Genomic DNA, 14,476 nt, shown 5'->3' with positions numbered 1-14,476 from the left:
CCTTGGGTATTCCTTACATAGTAAAGCATTTAGAATATACAACAAAAGAACTATGACAATCGAGGAATCAATACATATTACTTTTGATGAAACTAACATTACCTCCCCGAGAAAGGAGTTTGTTGATGATATTGCAGATACTTTGGAAGATACTCAAAATAAAGAAAGAAATCTGAAAAGAAAGAGAAATGATGAAGACAATGATGATCAAGATGACACAGCACAAGAAAATGATAATCTTCCTAAAGAATGGAAAACTTCAAGAAATCATCCTCTTGATAACATCGTCGGTGATATCTCAAAAGGGGTAACAACTAGACACTCTCTTAAAGATTTATGCAATAATATGGCATTTGTTTCATTAATAGAACCTAAAAACTTTAAAGAAGCTATTATAGATGACCATTGGATAGTAGCTATGCAAGAAGAATTAAATCAATTTGAAAGAAATGATGTATGGGAATTAGTAGAAAAACCTTCAGATTATCCAATCATAGGAGCTAAATGGGTATTTAGAAATAAATTGGATGAAAATGGTATAGTAATTAGGAATAAAGCTAGACTTGTAGCAAAAGGATATAACCAAGAAGAAGGTATAGACTATGAAGAAACTTTTGCACCTGTAGCTAGATTAGAAGCCATTAGGATGTTATTAGCATATGCATCTATTAAGAATTTTAAACTATATCAAATGGATGTCAAAAGTGCTTTCTTAAATGGTCTAATTCAGGAGGAGGTATATGTGGAACAACCTCCTGGGTTTGAAGATTCACAAAAACTAGACCATGTCTATAGATTAAAGAAGACACTTTATGGCCTAAAACAAGCACCTAGGGCTTGGTATGAAAGATTAAGTAAATTCCTCTTAGAAAAGAATTTTACTAGAGGGAAAGTAGATACTACCTTATTCATAAAAAGGAAGGATAATGATATCTTGTTAGTACAAATTTATGTTGATGATATAATTTTTGGATCTACTAATGAATCTTTGTGCAAGGAGTTTTCTATTGATATGCAAAGTGAGTTTGAGATGTCCATGATGGGTGAGTTAAATTACTTTCTTGGACTACAAATCAAACAAACAAATGATGGGATCTTCGTCAATCAAGCAAAATATTGCAAAGAACTCATTAAGAGATTTGGAATGGAAAACTCAAAACACTTGGCTACCCCTATGAATACAAGTTGTTATCTTGACAAAGATGAATCCGGTCAACCTGTTGATCCAAAGCAATACAGAGGTATGATTGGATCTCTACTTTACTTATCTGCAAGTAGGCCAGACATTATGTTTAGTGTATGCATGTGTGCAATATTTCAATCAGATCCAAAGTTTTCACATTTAATGGCAGTAAAAAGAATTATAAGATATTTATTAGGAACAGTTAGTTTAGGATTATGGTATCCTAAGAATTCTTTATGCAACCTAGTAGGATACTCAGATTCAGATTTTGCTGGATCAAAAACAGACAGAAAGAGCACTAGTGGTACATGTCAATTCATAGGATCTGTTCTTGTTTCTTGGAATAGCAAGAAACAAAATAGTGTAGCATTATCCACAGCAGAAGCAGAATATATTTCTGCTGGTAGTTGTTGCGCACAGATTTTATGGATGAAGCAACAACTATCTGACTATGGAATAATATTAGATCACATTCCCATAAAATATGACAACACAAGTGCCATAAACATATCTAAAAATCCAGTTCTTCACTCTAGAACCAAGCATATAGAAATTAGGCATCATTTTATTAGAGATCATTGTTGGACTGCTTCCACCTTCGTAGAGACTGGTTGAACACCAGACTGAGAGACCAAATGTCCAAGATACTCCACTTGCTTCTGCGCGAAGGTGCACTTGGATAATTTGAGAAAGAATTTGCCAGCAAGCAGAATCTGAAAGGCTTGTTCCAAGTGACTCAAGTGCTCCTGAAAGGTTCTACTATATATTAGAATATCATCAAAGAATATGATGATAAATTTGTGTAGATATGGCCCAAAGATATTGTTCATGGTCGCCTGAAATGATGAAGGCGCGTTGCAGAGGCCAAACGGCATAACGTGAAACTCAAAGTGGCCGTTGTGAGTCCTGAAGGCGGTCCTGCCCACATCTTCCTCCTTCATCAGTATCTGATGATACCCTTGCAACAAGTCTAACTTCGAGAACCAGCATGCGCTGCCTAATTTATCCAGTAATTCATCAATAGTTGGAATCGGAAACCGGTCCTTGACGGTGATAGCATTCAGAGCCCTGTAATCAACACAAAAACATGCCATGAACCATCGCGTTTCTTAACAAGCAAAACAGGGGAGGAAAAAGGGCTCGTGCTGGGTCTAATAATTCCCTGTTGTAGCATGGTTTCGACTTGGGCTTCATTTTCGCATTTATGAAAATATGGATATCGATAAGGTCGCACATTCACAGGCTCAGACTGAGGAAGCAAATGGATGGAATGATTGGTGGAGCGTGAGGGAGGTAGGGTGGTTAGTGCCTGAAAGAGAGTGGAAAAGGTACTAAGCAAGGCATCAATTTTGGGGTAGGTGTTTGGGTTGAAGGAAGCTCAAGTGGAATTAAGCTGATATGGAAGTAAGCACTGGCACTAGCAGTGCGAATCATACGGCGGAGCTGTGGAGGTGTTACTGAATGCAGGGTATCATTTGTATCTCTTTTTAATTCAACCATGTGCCCATTCGAGATGAACTTCATGGTGAGATCATTGTAGTCTGTCAAGACCGAGCCTAGTGATTTGAGCCACTGAACACCGAGAACAATGTCGGCACCGCATAATGGCAATGCGTGAAGATCCATGGTGAAGTCCTGGTTCTGAATTGTAATTGTGACTCCTACGCAAAGTTGTTGGCAGAGCACCTCGTTGCCATTTCCGACCACCACACGAAGGGGCTGAGTGGGTTGTGCCGTGAGACCCAATGGACGGACGAGATGGGTTTGCACGAAATTGTGCGTGCTCCCACCATCGATTAGCATAACCACGGGTTGATTTACGACCCGGCCCACCATTCTCAGGGTCTTTGGAGCCAGGTGACCCGATAAAGCATAAAAGCTTATTTGGGCCTGGAGTGGGTCAGGGTTTGCATTTGTAGCTTCGTCTTCGATAGGGTTCAAGCTTGTGGCCGTGTCGTCAGCTTCAGCGATGAGAAGGAAGAACTTCTCATCACAGTTGAAGCACAACCCATTTTCCCAGCATATTGCCATCTCTTCCAGGGAAAGGCGTTTGAGTGGAGGGGGTGGAGGTTTAGCTGGAGGCGGCAGGAGAGCAGGAACCACAGGTGGCATGGGAAACGTGGGTGACATGGTTGTCGACCGTGGTAGTGCTGGGGTGTTGAACCTCCCACGACCAGATTGGTGGTGGTCTGCCAATTTTTCCTCATGAAGATGAGACAGGGCCGCGGCATGCGTCAGGGTGAGGGGTTGTGATACCTGCACTTCGCAGCGTATCTCTGGTATCAAACCCGAGATAAAGCAGTTGAGCAGGAAGGAGTTTGGAAGCCCTATAGTTCTATTCACCAGAGTTTCGAATTGAAATAAGTAGTCTGCGACCGTGCCGGTTTGGGTGAGCTTGGAAAGGATCCCTGTGGGGGCTTCATATTGTGAAGTAGCAAATCGACCTTCGAGGGCTTGCAAGAACCCCAGCCAAGAGGAAATTTGTCCACTCCGCAACATCCATTGGAACCATGCGAGAGCTGGGCCCTCCATGGCAAAGGCAACAACAGTGAGACGATCGGGCACGGGGGTTGAATGGTAAGCAAAGAACTGGTTAATTTTGAACATCCATCCCGAGGAGTCAGACCCATCGAAGCGAGGAACATCCAATTTCATACGAGGTAAGAGATTTGTGGTGTTGGAAGAGATTTGGTTAGTGGAAGAAGACGAATAGGAAGGGGTGTTGTGTTGATTGGCTTCAATGGTGGAAACACGGTTGAGAAGGACATCAAGCTTATTGGAAACGTGAAGGTGGTTGGAGGCTAATTTAACAATGGCTTCCTCGATTCGTTCCATGTTGGACTTGGATCGTGTGGAATCGGCCATGGACAACTATCTCAATGAAAGCACCAAAGTTGTTATGGCTTAATCCCTAATTTGCAAATTCCTAGAGTTCGAGAGCTAGGACTCTCCAGAAGCAATAGAGGAAAAGATGAGTTTTATTCATTCTGCCCTTTTTCATTAAATGGTAATAGCTTTATATAGAATTTTGTGAATTGATACTAACATAATTGACAAATTCTGGTAATAGGGCCTAACAGAAAAAGTTTCAAAAGATTCAAGAAGATTCCATCATAACATAATTGTAAAGCTAGCAGATAGGATAATTCTATAATGGGCCATCCTCTAAGCCACGTCAGCCTTCCTTCTCTTTTAGATAATAAAGTCCTTCAGGTATTGTGGTTTGATCACCATTCTTCTCTGCCTATGGTTCTTCTCTGCTAATAACTGCTCTGTTGCTTGCTCTGTTTGTGTTTCTGTTAATGGTGATTGTGGAGCTTTTGTGCCTTTCGTAACACACCCTTAATATAATCTAAACGAAATTCATTCAATAATATAATTGCGAAGAGTGTGTGAAACAAGATTTTTGTTAACATTTCTCATAGTACTCAATCTAGATCGAAAATAAATTAATAAATGAACAATCATGAACAATGAATTAATAATTAATAATTAAATTGAAAAAGAAATACCTTTAAGCTGTTTTAGATGATAATGCTGGGCAACCAAAGACAGGCATAATATGGTACGATGGCTATGTATGCCTACCCAAGCGTGTGGCTAGTTTGTTCCAAATGTTGACTAGTTGACCGAGGATGATGCATAATCCTATCCTTCACATTCAGTAAAAAATTAAAGTTTGCTCAAATGGGGAAAAGGGTTCTGCATCAGGATGTGGGTCAAAGTAAAGCAAGAGTGCTTTGGTTGAATTGGGCTCACAATAACCAAATCAATTCAGTGCAAAGTGTGTAAAGATGGAAGAAAATGTGGGAGTTCTAATAAATTAGTAACGTACTTTCCAAGCGATATCATTATTGTCCAAATAAAGCTGGCATTAGGAAAACTGGTCGGCCATACCAAACGTTAATCTAATGTGTAGAATATCATATCAAGAATACAAATTTATTAGTTTGGTTTGCACTACGATTTTTTATGTCCTAAAGTTTTTGATGTTGATTGTTTAAGTGCTTGTCTCAAAATTCTGCCATCAAATTGATGATCGATCTATAGCATTCCCACTTTTTTTTATATATATAATGGCGTTAATAATGTTTGAACTTAAGATTTTATACTATTATTCAAATCTCCTGTCATTCTAAGTGGACTCTAATGAATTACTGCATTGCCACTTTAAGAAATGGATATAAATTTCTAAATAATAACTTGAGTTTCTCGCGTCTTTTTTATGGGACTATTTAAAGCTTGATTTGCTATCAACAGTAGAATAAAATCTCAAGGATATTTTTTTTATATTGAATTTACCACTGCATTTGCTTAATCATGATAAACTTCATTTTTGGGTAATCAAAATATATTTTCAATTAAGTTTAGACTAACATGGATCAAACATTTTTTTTTTAATAAAGAGAGAGCTGTTGAACTTGAATACTAAAATTATTATGATTCACATACATTATTCAATCAACTGAGACGTGTTTGATATAAATCAAACATGTTGATCACAATTTTATTGCAAAGTTAATGACTTGGGCTCTGTTCAATTCCAGCGACAGAAATAACACGCTAAAGATGAAAATGCGAAACAACAATTAAATTAGGTAAGCACGATTTCAAAGAGAGTTAAGTTACAAATATGTTGAGGCCCACAACTTTAATTTCTATCTTCGAGCAGGAGGTGGGATTGAGCGGGAGTCATCCGATTTTTGGTAAAAAGACTTTCTTAACGCTGCCTTTACTCTTTCAAGGTCACCGGCAAAGATTTTTCTTATGCACAATGGTATTTTTGTACATTTATCTAATTTTAAAACTTTATATCCTGCATAATTCATTCTTAAAGAGGAACGACAAATTTTAAGTGTAACTAAGTCTTTGATGATTAGTTTCATATCTAATCCAAAAAATCAAAATTTGTAAAAATATTTCAAGATCCCACCAGAAAGTCACAATGGTAATTAAAAAAAACAATTATTTTAATTTTAATTATCTATGCATGTAAAAAAAGAAAAAATAATGTTCGCAAAGTATTCTTAATATAAGATAAAGTTAAACTCTCAACGGGCTTAAGACATTAATATATTTCATGCACCTACTATTTATTAAATTCATAGAAATAACTCATAATTAAGGATATTTATGTAAGAATAATTAATGTAAGAAATATTATAAATTGATTCTTATGTAAAAGGTTAAACACAAAATGTAAGGGAATAATTTTTAAATTTTGTTATATTTAATGACACTTCATTTAAGTTTTTCTAGTGAAATTACTATGATATTTGAGTGAATTATTTATTGGGATTTTGCTTATGATAATATCTAGCAATGAACTTGGTTAGGTTACCTTTTAGGCCTCAGTCACAATTTTCCCTCCACTTCTTGTTAGTTTATGAATATAATATTTCGTTCTAGGGTTGATGGCCCTTCGTAAAAGAAAAGGAAAAAGAGTGATGTTAGTTCACAAAGTATTCTTAGTTAAATAATATAGCAAGTTTATATTTCGAAAGTTGAAAAATGTTTTGAATTTCAAATATTACGTGAAAAATGGGTATACAAGTTAACATTTTCATAATTGGGTGATAGATGCGACTAAATGACTAACCCACTTATACTCAATATTAATGATTTTCATATGGGATCTTGTAATTCATGTGAATCTCGGTTGTTTCTAGCTCCGAACTATAGAAGGCTGCGCAGAAGAGTAGTGTTGCAATATAATGAAGTGTTCCTTTCCGTGAAAGGAATTTGCAGCCATGTTTTATTTGAAGCTTCAAATTAAAAACTGAATTTGGAGATTTTCTTTTAGAGTTATTGGTCCATGCTCCCGCTTCATCCACTTTAAAACGTAAGAGTAAGTATGCAAAATTAACTAAAGATAATGATGCTAGGCATTGGGTTCCGAGAGAAAATACAATCATTTATCATTAATTAATTCTAAAAGGTACTACAAGCCCCGCCTTGTTGGGGGATTGTTTGGAACATAAAATGGGAGCACTATTAAAAAAATTACATTCTATGACAGCAAAACGACAACGGTTTTTAATAATCATCTTCGAATGTGTGTGGGGTGACAATTTTGTTATATGATCAACTTTGACGACGATGGTATTAATTATATTTTATATCTTCATGCCATCTGGTATGGAAAAAGGAAATTTCACGGATTTCAGAATATCACAAAGCCATTGGCTATAATGCATTATTGTAAACATTAGTGTGCTATGTACGTGAGACGTATGATTGAGTAGTGCTTCTTAACGAGCTTCTAAAACTATAATACTAATCAGTTGACAAAATGTAAGTCATTCTTAAATGATGAAGATTATTCCTGATGTGGTGAACCTTCTCCAACAAATACAGCTGGCAGCTTGGGCCGAGGCAAGCCAATTTCACTACCTAACATTCAAATAAAGGGGGTAAAAGTTTAGAATTTTTTAACAGAATTTGAACTGAGTCAGGTATAATACATGTGAATGCAGCTTGACAATCCAGAAACCAACTGATTCAGGTATAAGCTTTTCAAGGCAGTTGTTTTCTTCTTATGAGGTTATGTATTATATTATAAAAGCTTAATTGTTGGGAGTTATTCTATGATAATTATATTATAAAAGCTTAAAGCTACATATCCTTAGGCTAGTTTTTATTTATTCATGCTTTGTTTTAGGTCTCTCATTCATATGGATGCCCAAGCTTCTATTTTTGTAGCATATTAGTTTAAATTCTGAAAAAATGAGTGCTCTAAATGTGAGCCTGATGCTTTGTCTAGAAATGCAAGTGCATCTTGTATTTGTGCATGTCATGTCCTAGAAAATGGAGGAAGTGGAAGTGGAAATGAACATAGTTTGCTGCCCAAGGAAGCAATTTTCCCTTCCTCGTTACCGCTTCTCTATGCAAGGGAATTTTTTCTATTAATTAGCCTATGAACTACATAATTGAAGTTTATATAGACAGCTAACTGAAAGTGGTTATCATTTGTCATTTGGAGTATAATTACAATTTGCAGTGACCGTCATATCTAAATTATGCTAAGGCATGTTTTGAAAGAAAAGAAGTGTATGTATGATCTTCTATTCACTTTAATGTGAATGTGGAGTTTTTGTATTCATATTCATCTTTTATAACATGTTATTCATTTGTAATGTTACAAATTCAAGGTGTGATTTAGACAGTTAATAACACTTTTCTTCCTATCATCTTAAAAAAGCATTGGAATATAATTACACACTTTTACCATGACAATTCAGGTATATTGAAAGAGATTAACTACATATATCTTGCCACTTTTTCTTTATGGTTCTAGAGTCACATTTTTTTTTTCTTGGGTCATGTTGATATAGCTTTTTAATAATTAAGTGATTTGTTTAGAATATAGCTTTGTGTCCCTGCAAATCATTCCAGGCTTACACTTGCACTTGTGTTTTCTTTATTCCATCTCAAACATGGGTTGGTGTTATTCTTTGCTTTCATATATATATATATATATATATATATATATATATATATATATATATATATATATATATATATATATATATATATATATATATATATATATATATATATATATATATATATATATATATATATATATATATATATATATATATATATATATATATATATATATATATATATATATATATATATATATATATATATATATATATATATATATATATATATATATATATATATATATATATATATATATATATATATATATATATATATATATATCTTTGGAAAATGGTGCAACATGTAGTTAATTAGTCTGTTTATGTTTTCTTAATTAGCTGAATTAAGAGTATTGAAATTTATTTTATGGCCATATCAATTTGAACACTTGAATCATATGTAAAAGAAAAATAAGTTTGGAATTAATAGAAACAGAAGCATAAACATATAAGAGGAATTTTTTTTCTCTTTACAAGGGTTTAGTACCATCAACTATAAGTATGGCACCTTCTGTGGAAAATTTCTTGAATGGGGCTATTGTTTGTGCATGTGCAGAAGCTGCTACATACCTATTTGAAGTAGTGAGAAGGAAACTTTAATTGCAATCCCAACCTAAAAAATTAAGTTTTTTTGCAAAATTTGCCACAGTAGTTGAGTATTGAGGGATTCCAGCTCTTTATGCAGGACTTATTCCTAGCTTATTACAAGTATTTAAATTCTAAACTTCTTGGCATGCTCTACTTGTATTTAACTAGACTTACTGGAGTCCCTTCTCTACGTACCCAAATTTCAGTGTTTGCCGATATTGTGGTTGGGTGGCACATGTTATAAAGTTGATGAACTCAATCCTGAGTCTAGTCACTTGCGGCTTCAGTTCTCTCGGTTTGTTGGTCCCAAATTTGGACCTAGACCTTATGGCAAGAGATGAGTTGGTCTACTAAAGGCATTTAGGTTTTATGCTTGTGATAATATTTTCCTTTACCTGTATCATTCGGGGGTGAGAAATATTCATGAATCAATGTTGACATGCAAATGAATCATATGATATTAGCTACTTAATATGTTGTACATATGCATTGAATCATTTTCCATTAGGATTATATTGTAATTGTTGTGCTTAAAATACTTCATACAATTGAAACACACACACACATTAAGAAATTGAACTATGGGATCCTGATTCTTCTTCAATTTCCTCTTACAATGCAGGATGGGTACAACTGATGAAGTTTTGAAGACTTCTAAGAAGGGAACTATTTTTGTTGAAGATCTTCTAGAAGAAGAAGTTGTTGTTGTAAGTTTCAACTCTTAATTACACATACACATATGTTACTTGGTAAACTACAAAAAGTTGTGTTTTAATTTTTATAATAGTGTAGCTCTAAAATAACATGCATGAGTCATAAGCATCTTGACTGGTGTATACTCTAATAATCTTATATTTTTTTTTCATTATGTTGTCATTCATTTATAGAAGATAGAAGGAAAATAATTTTTTCCTTAGTTTAAAAGTCAATACTTGCCAATAACAAACTCTTGAATCTGAGAAACAGATTGACAATACTCCCTTTGTCTTCATTTTTGTTGTTATTTCCCTTCACTTTTTTCTTCAATGGAACATCTTGGGAGATGGATGAAAAGCTTGAGCATGTCAAACATTGCATGGTCTATACTTTTGAACTTTGATGTGAGGCCCAACATTGGACATGAAAGTGAGCTTATTGCAGTGGTGTTCAGACTCTGCAGTTAGCACTAACTTTTTCTTAGGATTGCACTTTACTTGATTTAGCTATTCTTTTGAAAGAAAAAAAGTATTTTTTTTAATTGAATAATATGTTTAAAAAACTTATAATAAATTATTTATGCCCCCACCCTCAAAAAGGCAATACCTCAGTAGATGATCCAATGCTTATGAAAAAAAACAATGTTATAAAATTACATTTTTAACCGCTTAAATGGACCTTTATTGTCTTGTCCATATCATATTTTGTGTTTTGTCCATCAAAGTTTTTTTTATTGGAGATATTATAGTGCTTGACTCACGTGTTCAATGGGTCTAGGTTCTACTAGATCCTCTATATACATGATATTGCAATATGTTTTTGCTTAAGAGTTCTATTATTATTATTATTATTATTATTATTATTATTATTATTATTACCACATTTATGAAAATTGTGATGTGAAATGAATGCCCATAATAATACATTGTGTTATGCTCAAATTCATTATCTTTTTTTAAAAAGACATTCTAAGATGATTCTCTCCAAAATCGTCTTAGAATCTTTATTTTTTTTAAAAAAAATATTGTAAGAAGGTTTTTCATGTATAGATTCTAAAATGGTTTTTGGAAAAACCATCTTAGAATACTCAATATGTTTTAATTTATTTTAGAAAAAAACATTCTAAGACAGTTTTTTAAAAAATCGTCTTAGAATGTAGACATTCTAAGATGATTTTTGTTATAATTATTAATTCTTTTAATTTTTTGTAAAAAAGAGATTCTAAGATCCTTTTCAGTGAAAATTGTCTTACAATGTCACTATTCTAAGACAGTTATTTGCCTAAAAACCATCATAGAATAACGTTTTTCTAAGACGGTTTTTTAAGAACCATCATGGAAAGTCTTGATTTTTCATGATGTTGCCTTTAAAGATAGTTCAAAACCATCGTTGAAAGTTTTTTTTTTCCAGTAGTGCAGGTTCCTAACTTAGGACCCTACAATTTCCTTTTAACATCTCACGCATTACGCTACAATTTAACACCTCAGGTTCCTCCTAACTTGGAACCCTACGCTTTCCCTTTTAACACCTCGCAAATAAATATTTTTCTCAAGGTAAACACCACTCGAGATATTGTACAATTCATAACTCACAACATAAGTAATATCACCTCAGGTATTAAGCACACACTTATTCACAACCAAATTCCATGTCCACAATTTTAACATCTCACAACGTCACAATCCATTGTCACATGTCTACGCGTATCTCACAAATTTACACATGTTCAACTTTGCACTTATACTCAATCTCAATAACAATGTTATAATCTCAAAGCAGCATGTTATTATACCTCATGAATCATATACACATCACATAGTATTAATATATACATGGCACAAACATAGACTTTACCTATGAGCTATGCAATACACACAATTACGCAATTATTTTCAAAATCATTTTAACTCATTGTGCTTCAAAGTAATTTAACTCGTTGGGTTCTCATAGTGGATCCCATCACAATTCTCATCACGCAAAAAACTTTTCTCCCTTAAAGGGTCTTACAATTGTGTGATTGCATAGTTCATAACTCACAACTTAATGCATACAATATCTTAATACATATGTGATGTGTCATCGTTTTCTCTTATTTCTTAACACTTTTTGTCACCGTTTTAATTACTGATTAGCCTTAATTGTCAATATAATTATGCAGTTTTATCAATTGGGCCTACTGGACTAATTTTGTGTTTTTAATTTAATTTCAGGAGAATTATAAGCAATTGGGCTTGAATCCGGAATTAGGCTTGGACTTGAAGAGAGCAAACAATTTTATTTCATCTAGATATTATCTTATCTTATCTAGATTTTATTTCATCTAGATATTATTTCATCTATATTTTATCTTATCATATCTAGATTTTATCTCATCTAGATATTATTTCATCTAGATCTTATCTTATCTTATCTAGATTTTATTTCATCTAGATTTTGTCTTATCTTATCTTATCTAGATTTTATTTTATTTATGGGTTTGGACTTAAAACAGATTTGTAAGCTTTGGGACTGAGAACTATATAACAGCACCAAGGTTCTAGGTTGAGCTCTCTCTCTTCTCTTTTCGTTTTAGTCTTTTTCGTTTTATGAAGAAAGAATAATTTTAGGTTTTACAATTCCAATTTTTACTATTCACGTAGCAATAAAATTTCTTTTTTTGCTTCAATCTGCAATTTTGTTTTCTAATGATTAATGGAAGGCTAAGTCTCCAGTGTTGTTTTCTCTTGAGGATCAAGCACAGCTCTCTTTGAGGTTTTATTATTTCTATTGAATTCTGATCAGTTTTCCTCTTCACCAATTACTCTATATTTGTTGCTATTAATCCATGCATGCTTAGTGCTTGATTAATTGTCTCTGTGCTTAATTTACGTTCATGCTTAATGATCAGTTTCGTTCATGATTAATTGGTGTATGTGTTGCTTAATCACATAATGATAGCCTTATGTTAAATTTCGCTTAGTAATTTAATTTAGGGTTGGATTAAGTGGTTGAACTGATAAAGGATAAATTCTCGTAACCTAGGATAAGAGACTTGCTTATGAATCAAGCGGAAACAACGTGTTTTAATTCTGATATTTTCTAATTAAAATTTGCTCATTGTTTAATTTACAAAAAAAAACAACCCCCCTCCCCCCAATTCGTTATTGTTTTATTACTATCTATTATGAACATTTGGTTGACCATTGCTCGTTGGGAGACGACCTAGGATCACTTCCTAGATACTGCATTTTTAATGTTTATTTGATTCGGGTACAGCCTCGATCAATATGTATCTCACAATTCATAACATATTCAATTTATCACTTACACACAATTTCAATCACAATTTCATGATCCCAATATAGCAATTTATCATGATAATCTAATAAATATTGTGCAAAACGCAAACAAAATATACAAAAATGTTTCTTAAGACATGAGGAGTAAAACCCTTCAAATAATTTCACACTATTAGACCCTAATTTCGTTCGGGGACTATCATTCAATGATGTTTTGATTCTCGATAGCCGAATTGACCTATTCGACACCAGTTACCATGTAAGATGAAAGATCATTCGATGTTTTGGTGAAGAATGTGAAAAATACCCAGAGGGGAGGGCTAAAGGGTCATTTTAGCTTTTTTCTGGACCCTGGCTCACCTAGGTGCCCAAATAGCTTAGGGGTGAAGTAACCAACTCGCCAGGGCGAGCAAGGTTACTTTAGGTTGAATCAACAGCTCGCTTGGGTGAGCTGCCAAAGTCCCAAACCCCCTCATTTCCTATAAATAGGCATGAGGGGGGCTAAAGAAAGGGTCAGCTTTCAAAAATTGAGAGGTTTCAGTGAAAATCAAAGAGAAGGAGAAGAAAGAAGATAAAAATAAGGTGAAGAGCCCTTGGACCACACCCTAGGAAAGTTTGAGCATGTGCCCAACGAGAACGGCAACCACTTTGTTCCCATTCTCCTTGAAAGCATCAACCCCAGTTAGGGCATGCACCCTTTGCTCAACCTATGGGCGAGGCCCGTGAAGAGCCCTTGGACCACGCCCTAGGCAAGTTTGAGCCTTACCCTGCATATGCCATTGAGGGACTACCATTTGGTGGCCTGCCTCAACCCAATACCTTGGGGGCCCTTTAACATCAGTGGGGAGACTATCTCCTGCCATGGAAGAAAGAGAGAAATTTGATCTTGTAGAAGAAAGGCAGAGGGCCATTGAGGGGATTAGTGACTACCCTTTTCCCGACAAGGCAGAATTATGCCTAGTGCCCGGCGTCGTCCTCCTTACCAAATTCAAGGTGTCAGACTTTGACAAGTACAAAGGGACCACTTGTCCCAAGAACCACTCGAAGATGTATTGTCGGAAAATGGGGGCATACTCAAAAGATGAAAAAAATTTGATGCATTTTTTTCAAGAAAGCTTGGCCGGGGCGGCGATCAATTGGTATACTAACCTGGAAGCTTCTCGGATCCGTTCTTGGAATGACTTAATGGCTGCTTTCATTAGGTAGTATCAATACAACTCTAACATGGCTCCCAATAGAATGCAATTGCAAAACATGTGCTAGAAGGAGCATAAGTCTTC

The sequence above is a fragment of the Glycine max genome, chromosome 17 (genome assembly GCF_000004515.6).
Source record: "Glycine max cultivar Williams 82 chromosome 17, Glycine_max_v4.0, whole genome shotgun sequence".
Classification (NCBI taxonomy): domain Eukaryota; kingdom Viridiplantae; phylum Streptophyta; class Magnoliopsida; order Fabales; family Fabaceae; genus Glycine; species Glycine max.
This window is presented reverse-complemented; position numbering follows the sequence as displayed.